At 46.8% G+C, this 14,937-nt stretch overlaps 1 protein-coding gene across 4 annotated transcripts in view; it reads left to right on the top strand.

Annotated features, from left to right (window-relative positions):
- The first annotated feature begins 12,739 nt into the window (after positions 1-12,739).
- PLXNA1 (plexin A1) overlaps positions 12,740-14,937 on the top strand; it is a 300,048-nt gene continuing 297,850 nt past the window's right edge. Inside the window, exon 1 of one of the 4 annotated variants that reach the window (XM_081183934.1) lies at positions 12,740-13,018. The gene's annotated coding sequence lies outside the window, so the exon portion shown is untranslated. Of the gene's footprint in view, positions 13,019-13,608; positions 13,838-14,937 lie in introns of those variants that run through there. The other 3 variants (XM_081183932.1, XM_081183935.1, XM_081183933.1) reach the window with 3 other exon arrangements.

The following is a 14,937-nucleotide window of genomic DNA, read 5'->3' as shown; positions in this document are numbered from 1 at the left end:
ATGAGGTACTGTACATGTTAGGTACAGTGGCACCTCGGATTACAGATGCTTCAGGTTACAGGCGCTTCAGGTTACAGACTCCACTAACCCAGAAATAGTACCTTGGATTAAGAACTTTGCTTCAGGATGAGAACAGAAATCGTGCGGCGGCGGCACTGCAGCAGTGGGAGGTCCCATTAGCTAAAGTGGTACCTCAGGTTAAGAACAGTTTCAGGTTAAGAACGGACTTCAGAACAAATTAAGTTCATAACCCGAGGTACCACTGTGTTAAACTTTCACCCCTATCCCTTTGCTACCTTTCTCCAGCTTTTTAAGTAGGTAAAAACTCTTATTGAGGGCGGGCAGGGGTAATGGAAGTGGAGTACTATGGGATGTAGTCCACTGTTACCAGTGACAATTGGGTGAAAAATTACATTTAGGGCAATGCTACTGCCTTACTTTGCAGTGGAGGGGAACGTTAGGTTGCAAGTTGCAGAGAATTTTAAAGACAAGGGGAACAACAATGGAAGTGACTCATTTTTCACTCTGGGAAACTCTAGATAATTAAGCACGGTATTTCTGGGTTCTTTCTCTGCTGAGTACTGAGGGCAGTGCTTAATCTAGACCTAATCACAGGCCAGGCTGCTAGGAAGCTGCAAGATTCTCAAAGGGAATATTTGTTTCCCACACATTCAACACTTGTGGAATTTTCCTCCGTTTCGGTTGCCTGCTTTTTGAAAATAAATATTGCTTGGCTAGGTGTGGCAGAAGGCAGGGGGTTGGATAGAGAGGATCAGATCTTTGAAGCCAGAACAGATCTGGAATTTCTGGGTTATTTTCCAAGGTTGTTTGTTGCTCCAGATGAGCATTGCCATGTGACCTATTTGAAGAAGTCCTCTGTTTGAAGTGCTGTCCAATGTTTATAGATAAAGAAAGAACCCTAAGAAAGGAAGAAGAAGAGTTTGGATTTGATATCCCGCCTTTCACTCCCTTTAAGGATTCTCAAAGCGGCTCACATTCTCCTTTCCCTTCCTCCCCCACAACAAACACTGTGAGGTGAGTGGGGCTGAGAGACTTCAAAGAAGTGTGACTGGCCCAAGGTCACCCAGCAGCTGCATGTGGAGGAGCGGGGAAGCGAACCCGGTTCCCCAGATTATGAGACTACCACTCTTAACCACTACACCACACTAGGAGAGTAGCCTTGAGGTCAAAGGGCATTTGCAAAAGATATTCCAGTTATTGGGAATCACAAGTGAGGAGGGAGCTATTGCACCTAGATCCTACTTGCAAGCTCCATAGGCATCTGGTTTGCCACTGTGAGAACAAGAAGCTGGAACAGATGAGCCTTTGACCTGATCCTATACGGCTTCTTTTACATTTTTATGAAGCTGTTGCTATTGCTATTGAATTTATATCCTGCCTTTCTTTCTCCTGAAGGAGCCTACCAGCTGTGAGCAGCTGAAGAACAGGCACACAGGTCTCCCTATAATAATCAGGTATATTATCTTTCTAATTAAAGTTTAGCATTTATTCTACTGCATTTATTTATTATAAACTACAAGTTATGCAAGTTTTATGGCTATGTGCAACTGAACACCTCTTCCAGACCAGATATTCAGCATTTACATGTCGGGAAGATGGTTCTATATGCAGCTCTACAAAGGCCTGAAAGTTTGTTTAGACTCTGAGTTTAGAGCCTGTTTTTCATCTCCTCTCCTTGTTCCTCTGCAGATATGATAAAATATTTATTCTAAATAAAAACAAAATATATGTGTCAGCTACAGATTTTTTTGAAATTGGGGTAGCAGACCTTTAAAAAGATGCCCTCTCCTCTTTGCAAGTCTCATCACTGCCCATTCTGTTTCCCCCTGGGCACAACTGGCTAGTGGCAGGATTGCCATAATCCAGCACCCAAAATTCATATGGCCTAATTTGCAAATTATGATAAATTCTCCTTGAAGAACATGCAGCATGGACATGCAGCAAAGGAGGAGAAAAGAAGCCTACCTTCTTTTAATTCCACCTGACGACCCTTATCATAAGACAAATTTGCATATTATTTGGACCTTTCCTGCAAAATTGACGCGGTGGCATGTTCTGCTTTAAGATGATCAGATAAGGTGAAACAAAGGTCGGCCTTTGTGCACTTTTGAGCATCATGCACTTTTGTCCTTAAGAAGGCAGGGGTCTGTGTGAAACAAAGGTCAGTTTCTACAGTTTAATCTGCCGCATCCCTAACAGTCTGTGACAGGGGGGAAACAGAATGTCACCATACATATAGGAAAAGGCAAGAGGAAGACACAGCTCAATTTAAGGGTTCACTTGGTATGATCATGTGACACTTTGCTGGAACGAACAGCGCTTTATTTCTTGGACCTTTCCTGCAGTCACAAGTGTGTTCTGTGGAGGTTACTCCTGAGTAAGTGGGCAGCCTACACATTACAAGAAAGGAGATTCCGACTAAACATCAGGAAGAACCTTTTGATGGTAAGAGCTGTTCAACAGTGGAATGGGCTCCCTTGGAATGTGGGGGACTCTCCTTCACTAGAGGTTTTTGAGCAGAGGCTGGATGGCCATCTGTAATGAATGCTTTAGCTGTGATTCTTGCATTGCAGGGGGTTGGACTAGATGACCCTCAGGGTCCCTTCCAACTCTGCAATTCTGTGATTGCAACGCCCCATCCTCTCTGCTCCTGGCATCAGCAAAGCAGCTTTCTAAGGCGAGTTAAATATGCATACTGGCCCTTTTGCATGTCTGCTAGAGAATTGGGAGCTGGAATTGACTGCTGGAACACACTGCCATCATAGAATAAACCTCCTCCCCCAACTCTCTTTCCGCCCTCCGCCCCAGAAGCAACATTCCCCACCCTCCACTGAGGGTATAGTTTGCAGCTCCCTCCTACCTAGTTTTGACTGCCTTTCCAGAGTCAAATGTCTGGCTGCGCAGATTGTTTGTCCCCTGGGGGAGGAACTATCAGCTTTATGAGAATCACTGTGCTTTTTGTTTGAGCATGTTTAAGCACATCCATCACTTCAACCTCCCTGTGTTCCCCTCGACTCACCCAGCTAAAAGCTTTGGCTAGCTGGAGTGCTCACAAACAACACACGCACACACACACACACACACACAGAGACAGTCAGTTACCGATGCCTGGAGTGATGGATTGTGTGTGTGTGTTGTGTGTGTGCAGAATGGAAGCAGGGAAAGGGGTTGCCCACTCAGAGGTCATGCCCAGCGTGGGAAGCACTTGTTAAATTATGTCTACAGGACAGCACAGAGTAACCAGAGAACATGAGGCCAAAGCGCCCGGTTTCTCTAACCAACACAGAAAGGAGGAGAGTTTGCAGTGGGGGGGGGGGAATTGCTGGAATATTTCCCTTCCTTCTCCCTTACATGTTTAAGAGCTTTCTCTGTCTCAGTAATTCCCCTGGGAGAGCAAAGCAGAAGCCTCTTTGGATGTGAATACCTGACAAGTTTTTAATGTGAAAAGAATTCACTAAATTTAGCCTCCGGAAATGAAGTTGCGGGCACGGTGGGGAGGCGCGGAGGAAAATAAAAAAAGGAGTGAGCGATGGAGGGGGTAACCCAATGCCGCCCGCCTTCCTTTAGTCAGAATTGGTTCATTCGTTCTTTTCTCCTCTGCCTTGAAAGCTTTTAAGCTGAGGCGCCGTAATCTATACACAAATAAGCAATACGACCAAAAAAGAAAGGGGTGCGCGCGCGCGCTTAACTGAAAGGGGACACGCCGAATCCAGGCTCTTCAAAGCTGCTACAATCAGGCAGGTATTAAATTCTGCCTCTTCGGGCGGATGTACCGAAGGGAGAAGGGGGGGAGGGCGGGGGAGGCCTGCTGAGTCAACCGACATTTAGACCGGGTTTCCAGCAAGGCCTGGTTGAGCTCCAGTAGTGGGGCCTCCACCTCTTGCCTCACCCATGGTGCCTCCATATTTGTCTTAATTGGGAGCAGAGGTCCCATTTTAGGCTGCTGTTGGAGAAATATTTCAGTTGGGGGGGGGGCAAAGTTCTCACCTAGCCTTCTACATTTCACAACTGGAAATAAAGGTTGTGTGTGCATGTGCGTGCATACATGCATGCATGCACACACATGTATATTTGTGCCACCAGTTCCTGAACTTGTACGTGATCCCACGTTGTGCACAGTTGGTAAAGCTTCTTTTTCTAACTGTGTTCATTTTCTCCAAAATAGCCTGTTCTGTCCTGGCTTCTGAATTTGGCTTGTTAGTAAGCAGACCACAACCATTTCCTCCTTTTAAAGCAGGGAGTGAGGAACGTTTGAGCCTCCAGATCAGTGTTTCCCGAACTTGGGTCTCCAGCTGTTTTTGGACTACAATTCCCATCATCCCTGACCACTGGTCCTGCTATCTATGGATGATGGGAGTTGTAGTCCAAAATCAGCTGGAGACCCAAGTTTGGGAAACACTGCTCCAGATGTTGACAGAGTACAACTCTCATCATCCCTCCCTCACCTGGCCATTGGCCCATGTTGGTTAGGGCCAATGGGAGCTGGAGTCCGAACAACATCTGGAGGGGCACAGATTGTCTCCTCCCTGGTTTTGAACCCTTTTGCAATCATATACATATTCTCTGGGAATGGGTCCACTGAACTCAGTAGGGCTTCTGTGTAGACGTGTAGAATCACACACACTACTCGTTTACAGAATTGCTGCATCTCAGACACTTTCATTAGCATGGACACTTAAGGGGGGAGTGGGGGCAGGAGGGAAATGTATCTTCTCAACAAGATGTGAAACCCTGCCGAATATAATCTTGAGTATATGCTCCTGGTATCACAAAAAAGGCAGTGGCTCTGTACACGTGACTAGCTCAGAACTAGCTCTTTTTCTTAGTTTGGATAGAAACTGGTTTGGGGCAGACATATCAAAATGCGGTGTTTCCTAAAAACAACAAGATGGATACAGACTTTGCCTAATGTTGTATGCACACTGCTTCCCAAGTCAGTGGTGGGAGTGCCATTGATGCAGAGTAAATGGGAGTGTGTATGCAACTAGTGCATTCTAAGAGCATTTGCTTTGGTTACAGCAAGATATGAAGAAATATTGACAGCCGTGTTACTAGCGCAGATCAAAGAGTCATATTTTATTTTAAAGCAAGGGGATGTTTTGCCTTTGGCATTCATATTTACTACAGAAACCCATTGAATCGTTTATATGGTAGTGACCTTGATCACCATCAATTAACATACCAAGCGGGAAAGCACACACAGGAAAAGAAACTCAGGTATAGAACTAGTGAGCTGGCTAGAGACACTGGAGCACCTGAAGAATACAGTGGTACCTTGGTTCCCGAACGGCTTAGTTGTCGAACAAATCAGCTCCCGAATGCCGCAAACCCGGAAATAAGTGTTCCGGTTTGCCAATGTTTTTCAGAAGCTGAACATCCAACATGGCTTCCTGCTTGAGTGCAGGAAGCTCCTGCAGCCAATTGGATGCTGCAGCTTGGTTTTCGAACGGTTTCGGGAGTCGAACGGACTCCCAGAACAGAGTAAGTTCAAGAACCAAGGTACCACTGTACATGTATGGAACAGTAAGTGGAGGGGGACACTACTGCCCTCTCTAAAGAGCACCCCCTTGAATTGGTGGCGATCACACTCTTGCTTGCTGCAACAAGAGCAGCTGTGTTGGCAGGAGGGCTAATGGCGGCGATAAGACAGCTGCGACGTGAGTGGTTGTGTGCTGCGTTCCAGCAAGTGAGCGATTTTCGGGATTCCCCTCCACAACAATCAAGAGGCCAATGCTGAAAATCGCTCACCCACCGGAATGAAGCGCAAGCCCGAGTTTTAAAGCGGTGATTGGCCGCTTGATTATGGGGGGGGGGGAGATGCCGAAAATCGCTCACCCGTCGGAACAAAGTGCGAGCCCAAGATTGTAAGCGGAAGTTGTAAGCGACGCGAGCGGTTGTGTGCTGCGTTCTGACGGGTGAGCAATTTTCAGCATCCCCTCAACAATCAAGCGGCTAATCGCCGCTTACAATCTCGGGCTCGCGACAAAAAAGTCATTTGTGTGTTCCCCCTCAGTGCTACCCATGTATAAGACGAGCCTAAATTTTGAACCTCATTTTTGAGTCAAAAAAGCTTGTCTTATACACGGAAAAATACGGTACTTTCTTCTCATTTTTAGGTTGATAGATGGTGGGTTGTGATCACTGGGGAAAGTGCCATTTTATTCTTTTTGTAGTGTTTCCACTGTCCACTTATTGGGTTTCCTTGGGTGTTTTCAATAGGAATGTCAGAACACATCATTTGGTTCTTTTACATCAATCTACCTAGCTCCGCTCCTTGGATAAGAATATATATGACCATGACCAACAGTGGATATGGGGCAGACATTTACCGGGAATCAGAACCGTTGAGGGCTCACTACTGACCCCTAATAGTGTGATCCCTGCTATCATGCACATGTGAGCTGTGATCTCTCATTCATACTCATAGCAGGAGGCTTGAGCAATAGATTTCATAAATATATGAAATGAAACTTAGTGCCTGCTTGGCTGCCCAACCTAATCTCAGATGTTGTAATAATTTGGCTGTGGATAAAGGAAAACATTTCGAGCATTCTCAAGGTCAAGGCTGTGTCTTTTTTCTGTCCCTATATGGGGTTAAAGTGGGACAATGGAGGAGGGCCTGAGAACTTCTGAACTAGTCTCACATGCATGAACAGATTAGCAGCATTATTGGAATACCACCTGTTTGGAGTGTGTCCACAGCCAAGCCCTTTTGGCATTCAGTTGTGGAATCAGGTGCTTAGAACACAGACAGTGAGAGTTAATAAAGAATTTCCATCTAACAGTTCCCTGCATTTCTCAGATTGAATAGCATTTCAGGAAAGCTGGTTAGCATTTATGCACACTTCTATTTTCAACAGCTACCATCCTGTTGCTTGATCATAGCTATTAGCATTGCTATACCCAAAATGATGACTATGATCAGGGTGCTTACCTTACCTTACATTGTTCAGTTGCATTGGTTCGCTGATTAATGTTCAGTATGTGCTTACAATGCTGTCCTGTGCATGCTTACTCAGAAGTAAGCCCCACTCTGTTTAGTAAAGCTATTTTTCCAGTAAGCTTGTTTAGAGTTGCAGTCTTAAATAGCACTGATTTCAGTGGAAGTTATGCTTTTGGGATCCACAGTGGGTAAAGCAGTGATTAGGAGTGGAGAAGGACCAGGCAAAGGAAGGGTTAAGCTTCAGGCATCACTTCCCCCACCCCCTATTACTACTTCTTAACTCCAAAGTCCCTGCCCTCCCCAGAGTTATTTTTCTTTTTGGGGAAAAAGGTCAGGATATTGTTACAGGCATTTGTATATAATCTGTAGTTATCCCCTTTGGCATTCTTAACTTTTCTTTGCTGTTCCTTTAACCTTTTGAAAACAGTGTTTGTTGCTGAAAAACACACACACACACACACACACACACATATATATATATATATATATATATATATATATATATATATATATATAAGAGAGAAATAGAGAGACATACACATGCTGCTGATTGGCTGCATTGGAGAGGCCCCAGTCTAAGAGGCAATAGATTTAGCAATACCAGAGTGTGGGCTGCTACACAGAGGTAGAGACAAATAATGTTCCCCAGCAGCTGAAAAAGAAGTGAAAAGGCCAATAAGGAGAGCTAGACTAGGCCAACTGGAGAAGGACTCAAACTCCTACCAGCAGAGGTAACCTTACTCCTTAACTGATAAGAGAGGAGTGTGAGAAAGGAGCAGAGAGGAAAAAGAATGGAGATGATAAAAGTAGCTGGCACAGAGCGTGCTTCTGAAAGACAAATAATCAACTGAAAACTGTCAATTAATCTTTTTTATGGCTTTTATGATTTTTCCTCCTTATAATTTTATCTCTGAGTTAAGTGAATTTAGTGCCGCTAAAAGATGCTGAACTGACAGCTCTGAGGCATAAAAGCCTCGTGTCCATCTGCAGAGCAGGCGCAGCGAGGGCAGGCGAAGGCACTTCTCGCTCACTGTCCCCCCTCTCTCCACACATACCTCTGGAGTACAAAATGGCAGCTGTTCGAACTTACAAAATAGGGCAACCGTAATGCTTGGATCTGTGATGGGACTGAACTTAACTTCTGGCCAACCTTCTAGAACACACTTTCTAATCAAACTAGTGGTTTGCCACCAGTGATTTATTTATTGTGGGTTGTAGCCATCATTAGTCCTAGTCCTAGCAGTTCCACTGAAATCAATAGACTTAAGTCAGTCATGTCCATTGATGTCAATGAGTCTACACCTGAGTGGTAGTAGAACTGGATATGTTTATATCTCACATTACCTCCCTCTTTTGGCACAACTGGATAAAATTTGCAGGCATATTAGGCCCTTCTGAATTGATAACTTCTGCAAAAATTCCAAATAGGTGCAGGAGCTTCTGTGCATAGCACCTTCAATAATATTTTTTTGAGTCAGTGTTGGATGTGTGGGTATGTGACACAGACAAAAAGGACATGCATGTCCAGCATTTTCCAAGCAAGCATCACCAGCCGAACAAGAAGAGAGCACAGAACCAGAGAGAACAAGGCTACATACATAGTTCAGTTGGCAGAGCATGAGACTCTTAATTTCGGGGTCGTGAGTTTGAGCCCCATCTTGAGCAAAAGATTGCTGCATTGCAGGGGGTTGGACAAGATGACCCTTGTGGTTCCTTCCAGCTCTGATTCTATGAATATCTAAGGTGACACATCAATCCGACATCCCTACCCTAAAGCATTGTGATTGGAGAACCCTGACAAAATTATCCCCTCTGATTGGAAGTGAAATCTGTCAGTCACAAAAGAGTTTTCTTCTCCCTTGTTTGACATTTCATTTATATAGCAAATGTGGGGACAATTTATTTTTTTTGCAGTGCTTCTTAAGCGATCAAATCTCCAAAGCATTATGAAGCACTTCAGAGGACCCAAGTTAGGTTCAAGGTGTTTTGGACAGACCCAGTGCAGCTTGGACAAGCTTCAAATCTGTTCATAGTGTCTTGCTTCACTTTAGGATTTGGATTCATCTGAATCTGATGCATACCCTAATTTGAACCCATGACTCCCCAATCCTAGCTTGAGACTGTAACCACTACATCACACACTTGGGTGGTTTTGAACTGGTCTCATCAGTGTCCCCACCATCCCCAGCCTTTTGGATCTTCTTTTCTTGTCCAATCAAGTGGCAACCTTAATGCCAGCTAATTGGCATATCAAAATCTATATAGGAAAATGTCTTAGCATTGGTTCATATAGCTCAGTAATGCCTACACTGACCGGCAGTGACTCCCAAGTGTATCAGACAAGTATCTCTTGGAGATGCTAGGGACTAGACCTGGGATCCTTTGCATGCAAAGCATGTGCTCTATCACCAAGCTATATCCATACAAGCTATCATATAAAATTCTGAATGGATTTCAGTTTAGTGAGATAATATTTCCTTTTCCTCTGCTGTGCTGATCCTCATATCACCCTTTCTATCAGAAGACTGTGAGCATAAGTAGAAAGGCTAGCTGGACTCTTATTATACCCCCTGCTTTCCCTTTTGATACACTAAGAGGAAACTACTACAGCTTGGAGTGCAACTGTTCTTCCTGCTGAGCTACCATCCGCTTTCGTCAGGGCTAATACAGGGACTGGCAAATAAATCGGGAAGATGGGGGTAGAAACCTGTCGAGTGGCAGTGGAGGTGTGGTGAGGCTATAGTGGTTCAGGTGAGGGCTTAAGATGCTGCTTTGTCGTTGCCCTGGCAGCTGAAATATGTTTACACCTCTCTACCTGGACTGTCAGAGTGAGTGGGCAGAGCAGCTGCAATGAGTGCATCCACTGAAAACCTGGGTTCTGGGGGAAAATATCCTGCCTCACTAATTGATGAGCCCTGATTTTGCTCAGTGAAGAATCTGGGATGTAATCTAAACCATCATAAGTAACTGGTGGTTTTATTAGCAACAGCATTTGCCGGCATCAAGTTACAAGTTAAACAACTTGATTTGGGGGAATCCTTGATTGTTCATTTTCTAATGACACTTAAGAGACTCTGAGGTAGAGCATGCTGTCATCTTCCCTGCTCATTTTTTGTGTCATCGCCTTCTCCCAACATATGACACACACAAAAATAAATGAAAACAGGAATGAGGGAGTGATGTAAGGTGTTTCTAAAACAAAGAATGTAGTGGGGAGAGTGAATAGAGATAATTTTATCTCTCAGCCGCTTTTTATGATACAATGCTAACATGAAAAGCAGGCCTTAGGGGCAAAATGCATGTTAATCTTACCATATTTCCAGTGGGGTAGCCACACTACTCTGTTGCAGCAAAATCAACAGAGTCTTAAAGACTAACAAATTTATTCTGGCATAAATTTTCCTGGACTACAGTCCACTTCATCAGATGCTTGAATTGTTAGATAACGTACAGCTAAGGGTAATTTACCAAAAGTTAAGATGCATATATTAACTACCAAAGATGGTGCCCCTGTAGTGAGCAATCTCTCTTCTAGGTGTAATTCTTGGAATGACTGATTAGACATGTCATCACAACCTTCACAGTGAGTCTACACATATACATTCAAGTGACCACGAAGGAATGTTTGGCTAGGATGTGGAGGTTTACAGCATGAGGACTATGTCTCATGACGAAAGTACTTCCAAGAGCATTTTCAGATAGAGGCTTTGTTTGCAAATGGATCACAAAGATGTCACAAGTGGCAACTGATTTATTTTTTTAATTCCTTTGGAAAGTATAAATCCAGTTTAAATGGGGAGGGGAATGTGGGCTGGCATTTTAATGACAATGATGTTGTGTGGACACTGCAAAAATAAATAAAAAATGCATGCATGAAGAGCACTGATCCCAGAATAAATGTCCATCAGGAAGCACCCTAAATGTTACAAGCGGGTGGGAATCGCTTGCCACAGAGAGGCAGAATTCCAGTGCAGGTATAGTGCATTCACTAACTCTTAGCTTCTAGGTGCTTATGTGGTCTAGTAGTCTGCTTTCATAATGGGTTAAAAGCTGGCCACAGTGAAATTTGTTTCACAAATGTAAAACAGTATGCTTTTGTATAGATGAAATTTCTTTAGGTTGGATTTACATGTTTGTTTTGCCACTGTTATGGTTTTTTGGGGGAGGGGGTATAATTTTATTTTATTTGCTATGTGTGGGACTCCCCTCCAAACATAGATACCAATGTATGAACTGTGATGACACACACTTTTGACATCATTTTTCTAGCTACAGATCCAGTGAAAAGTTTCCTCTTATTTCTTGTTATTGGTGCTGAAAAGCATGCACAGGGGGAGGGGAGGCCTACACTGGTTAACAAATGTGAATGTTCAAGAACCACCCGTAGTCCTTTTGAAATTTCAAAACTTGAAAGATTAATTGCTCCTCCTGGGCCCTTCCTTCTTTACTCTCTGTTTCTAAATGGGAAGAAAATCCCATTTCGACAGAACTTGCTTCCCCGGAAATGTACTTTGGAACTCAGCCTAGCCCAGCTCAATAAAAAATCAATGGGAGATGGTCTGCACTGTAAGCAAGTGATATATAAAACTGGGAACCTTCAGGTGAATCCGATGTTGCAGTGTTGCTCTGATCAGAGAAAAGGATCTACAGTAATGATGTGAAAAGAAAAGATAGTAAGGTTCTCTGTGTTGTGTTGGGGAAATTTTGATCAGGGGTGCTGCTATCAGAGCAGGGCTTTGGGCAGGGGTGAAACTAGGCTTTATTTCATCCGGTTCAAAGACCCAGTTTGGCAGAAACCCTCCATGCATTTGTGTGCACCCCTCTGGTGGCTTAACCCGGGGCAAAAAAAAACTGGCTAGCCTCCCGCCCAGCTACATCTCTGCTTGGGGGCAGAATAAGCAGCCCCCTCCCACAAATGCAGCAGGCCTGGATGCATTTCCCCCCTACATATGACTATTAAGTCCAGAGTCTAAAAGGACCTCAGCTCACCACTGTTTTCACTAATGGTTGCACTGTTGCCAAAAGTTTCAGCCAGCCTTGCCCAAACTTGTGCCCTCCCAATATTTGTGGACCATAATTCCCATCATCTCCAGCCAGCCCTGCTGATTTAGGCTATTTGGGCTTGGCCCTGCCCCCCCCCCCCCGCACCATTCTGAGGCATAGAGCAATGTCACGGCTTCAATTCCTGGCGTCTCTAGCTAGGGCTAGGAATGTCCCCTCTGCCCAAACCCTGGAGAGCCTCTGCCGGTTAGTGCAGACAGTACTGAGGTGGGCGGAGCAGTAAAAGGTAGCTTCCCATTTCCCATTGAACACAGCGTGATTTACTTCTGAAGAAACGTTCGGGGATTGTGCCCCATGCCTCACAGCTCTCCGTGGCAAGGGGATTTTCACCGGCGATGACACGATCGCGGTTCAGCCTGCAACGCATTTGCTGCGAACCTTTTAATTCAGCTCTACATCCTAGCCAAAGCAGCTTTTGCATCCCTTTGCAAAACCGGACAACCATCCCCTTGTAAAGCAAAGCAAGACACGTTTTTCCACGTCCAGAGTGTTGCTGCCGACCCATTCTTGCTCCCGAGACGATTTCTCCCCGCCCCGCCTCCTGCGGCACCCTCGGTTCTTCCGACAAGCCATTGCGAGCATCACCGCTTTTAAGGCTCCTCGGGCGGCATTGCCCCTTTAAGAGCGCGCCAGCCTCCTTCGGCTTGCGGGCCTCCCCTCGCCTGCTCTTCATTCTCTTCTCTCCTCCTCCTCTCCTCTAGCGCGCCGGTCTGCACAGGTGTGGGCGCCCTCTAGAGGCCGAATCCGGGCGAGCCGAGCAGCGACTGCAGCCCCTTTTGAATGTGTCTCTCCGTCTGCCTCCCTGGGAAGTCAGATCGAGGCTGGAGTTCCATTGGAACCCTGCGCTGCATTCCTTTCCATTCATGCTGGGCAGCAGCGGCGGCGGCGGCAGAAAAGCAAGTGGAGCGCGGAGCCCGGAGTTGCAGCGCGGGGGTTGTTCGGTGTGGAATGTAATCATGGCAGGCGCCTCCGAAGCAAGCTCCGATTCAAGCTGTAAGTCACCCCGTCCAACTTTCCTCTTTGAGGCTTTCCGTGGATACGTTTCTGGGGTGGGCTTTTTTTTTTTTGTATGTTTGTTTTGTTTGAAAAAAGCAAGCGATCGTTGCAGAGAGGAAGACGCGAAAGAGGTGGTTTGCATGGAGAGGATTGAGAGAGCGTAGCGAAACGCCTTTCTCCGCTTCCCTGGCTTGGCTCCGAGATAGTTGAGCCTCATTCAAGAGAGACACACTCACAAAACACACACACACACACGGGGAGATGTTCAGCCTTTCTTAGCTCGGAGGAAGCCTTTTCTGTTTTACTGGGGGCGAGGTGGTGGGGGCAGAGATTTGCGGTTCCGGACGCGGCGAGAGACCCGCTTTCCATTTAGTTGATTTATTCCTTTCTTTTGCATGCGGGAGGAGAGAGGAGTTTGCTGGATTCTTTTGCTGGGTGGGATCGGCGGCGCCGACGCCGCGGCGCTGCTATTATTTGGGGTGGTGGTGTCTTTGGTATGTGCGCTGTGTGTGCCGGGGAGATCGTAAAGTAGGGAAAGCGCGTGAGACGAGCACACACACGAGCGCGCGCACACACACCAATGTGGCATGGGGGTGGGGTGAGAAAGGGGACCGGCTCATCGCTTGGCCAAAAACGCTAGCCCGGAATGGTGTGGTCGGAAGGCTTTTTCCCGAGGGGATCTCGGCATCAGGAACAGCGAGAGAGGCTGCATGGGTCCTTCGGTGAAAAGGAAGCAGAGAAATGTGGCCGGCGAGGCAGGCTCGGAGCGGGAAGAGTTGACAATGAGACGCGGAGGAGCGCTGGCAATTAAAAAGTGTGCGTAGCGAACGCGGCACCTCGGCAGCCTTTGCGACGCGCGAGAGAAGGGCGTGTGTGCGCGCGTGGTTAGCGGCGGCCGTAGTGGCGGGTGGTGGAAACGGAATGGAAAGGACTGGAATGGATCCGCATGTGGTTGTAACAACGACGCTAGCAAGAGATGCGCGGCGGGGAGGGAAAGCCGAGCGGGAGTGGAGGGCGGCGGCGGCCCAGCACGAGGAGCAGCAGCGCTTCCTTGTAGAGCTTTGGAGGCACTAAAAATGTGCCGCCGCCGCGCTGGTTCCGTGCATGCGGAGGTTTCTCTGTTTGCCTTTCTCCTTCCGCAAACACACCCCTCGGCACACCATGCCTGGGCGAAGGGGGAAAAGTAGGCAAGGACGGAGCTCGCTTGGAGGCGGCGGGGGGAGAAAACTGCAGCAGAGCTGAGCGAGGACGGCAGCCTGCGTGTGTGGCTGCGCGGGTGCAGCGTGGCGCTCCGACTGCCGCTTGCCAGCTCTTTCCGCATTTACCTTGCGCTTGTGGGTTATTTTCCAGGAGCTCCTGCCTGCCTCCGCCTTACTCGGAGGGAGGGAGGGGGCCGGCGCCTGGCGAGCGGCTCGGCAAGCCTGCTGTATTGCATCTTTTCCTTCCTTTTTTCCTTGGGGGTGTGCGGGGAGAGTGTGTGTGTGGACAGAGAGAGAGAGAAGCTGGCTTTGGATAGACACTGTCTTTTCTGGCTTCGGAGGCTGGCGAGGGGAGGGCAGCAGCTTCGCAGTGCGAAAAGTGACTCAACTCTCCAGTCATCCTCGTCGGCGCAATGAACCCGGTGGAGATGGTCGTGTCATTTCCACCAGCCATCCCCCCTTGCTCCCTTCTCTCTCTCTCTTGATTTGCAAAGGGGAAAAGTTTGATCGCAAATATTTTTATTATTATTACTATTTTCCTTTTATTGGGATGTCGGGGACGGTGGACCGCTGAGATCGGGCAGTTAGAGGACCCCCCAGGGCACAATCTTGCAACCCACAGCAAGTCTAAAGGGGGACACACCATTTTCTCCCCTAGCCTAGTTTTGGCGTCATTGCCCCAAGCCTGCCCGACCCTCTTCTCCCTAAATCCGTCCC

This window comes from Podarcis bocagei (genome assembly GCF_964188305.1).
Source record: "Podarcis bocagei genome assembly, chromosome: 2".
Lineage (NCBI taxonomy): Eukaryota > Metazoa > Chordata > Lepidosauria > Squamata > Lacertidae > Podarcis > Podarcis bocagei.
The sequence above is the reverse complement of the archived record's forward strand: the minus strand, read 5'-3'. Positions and strand labels throughout refer to the sequence as shown.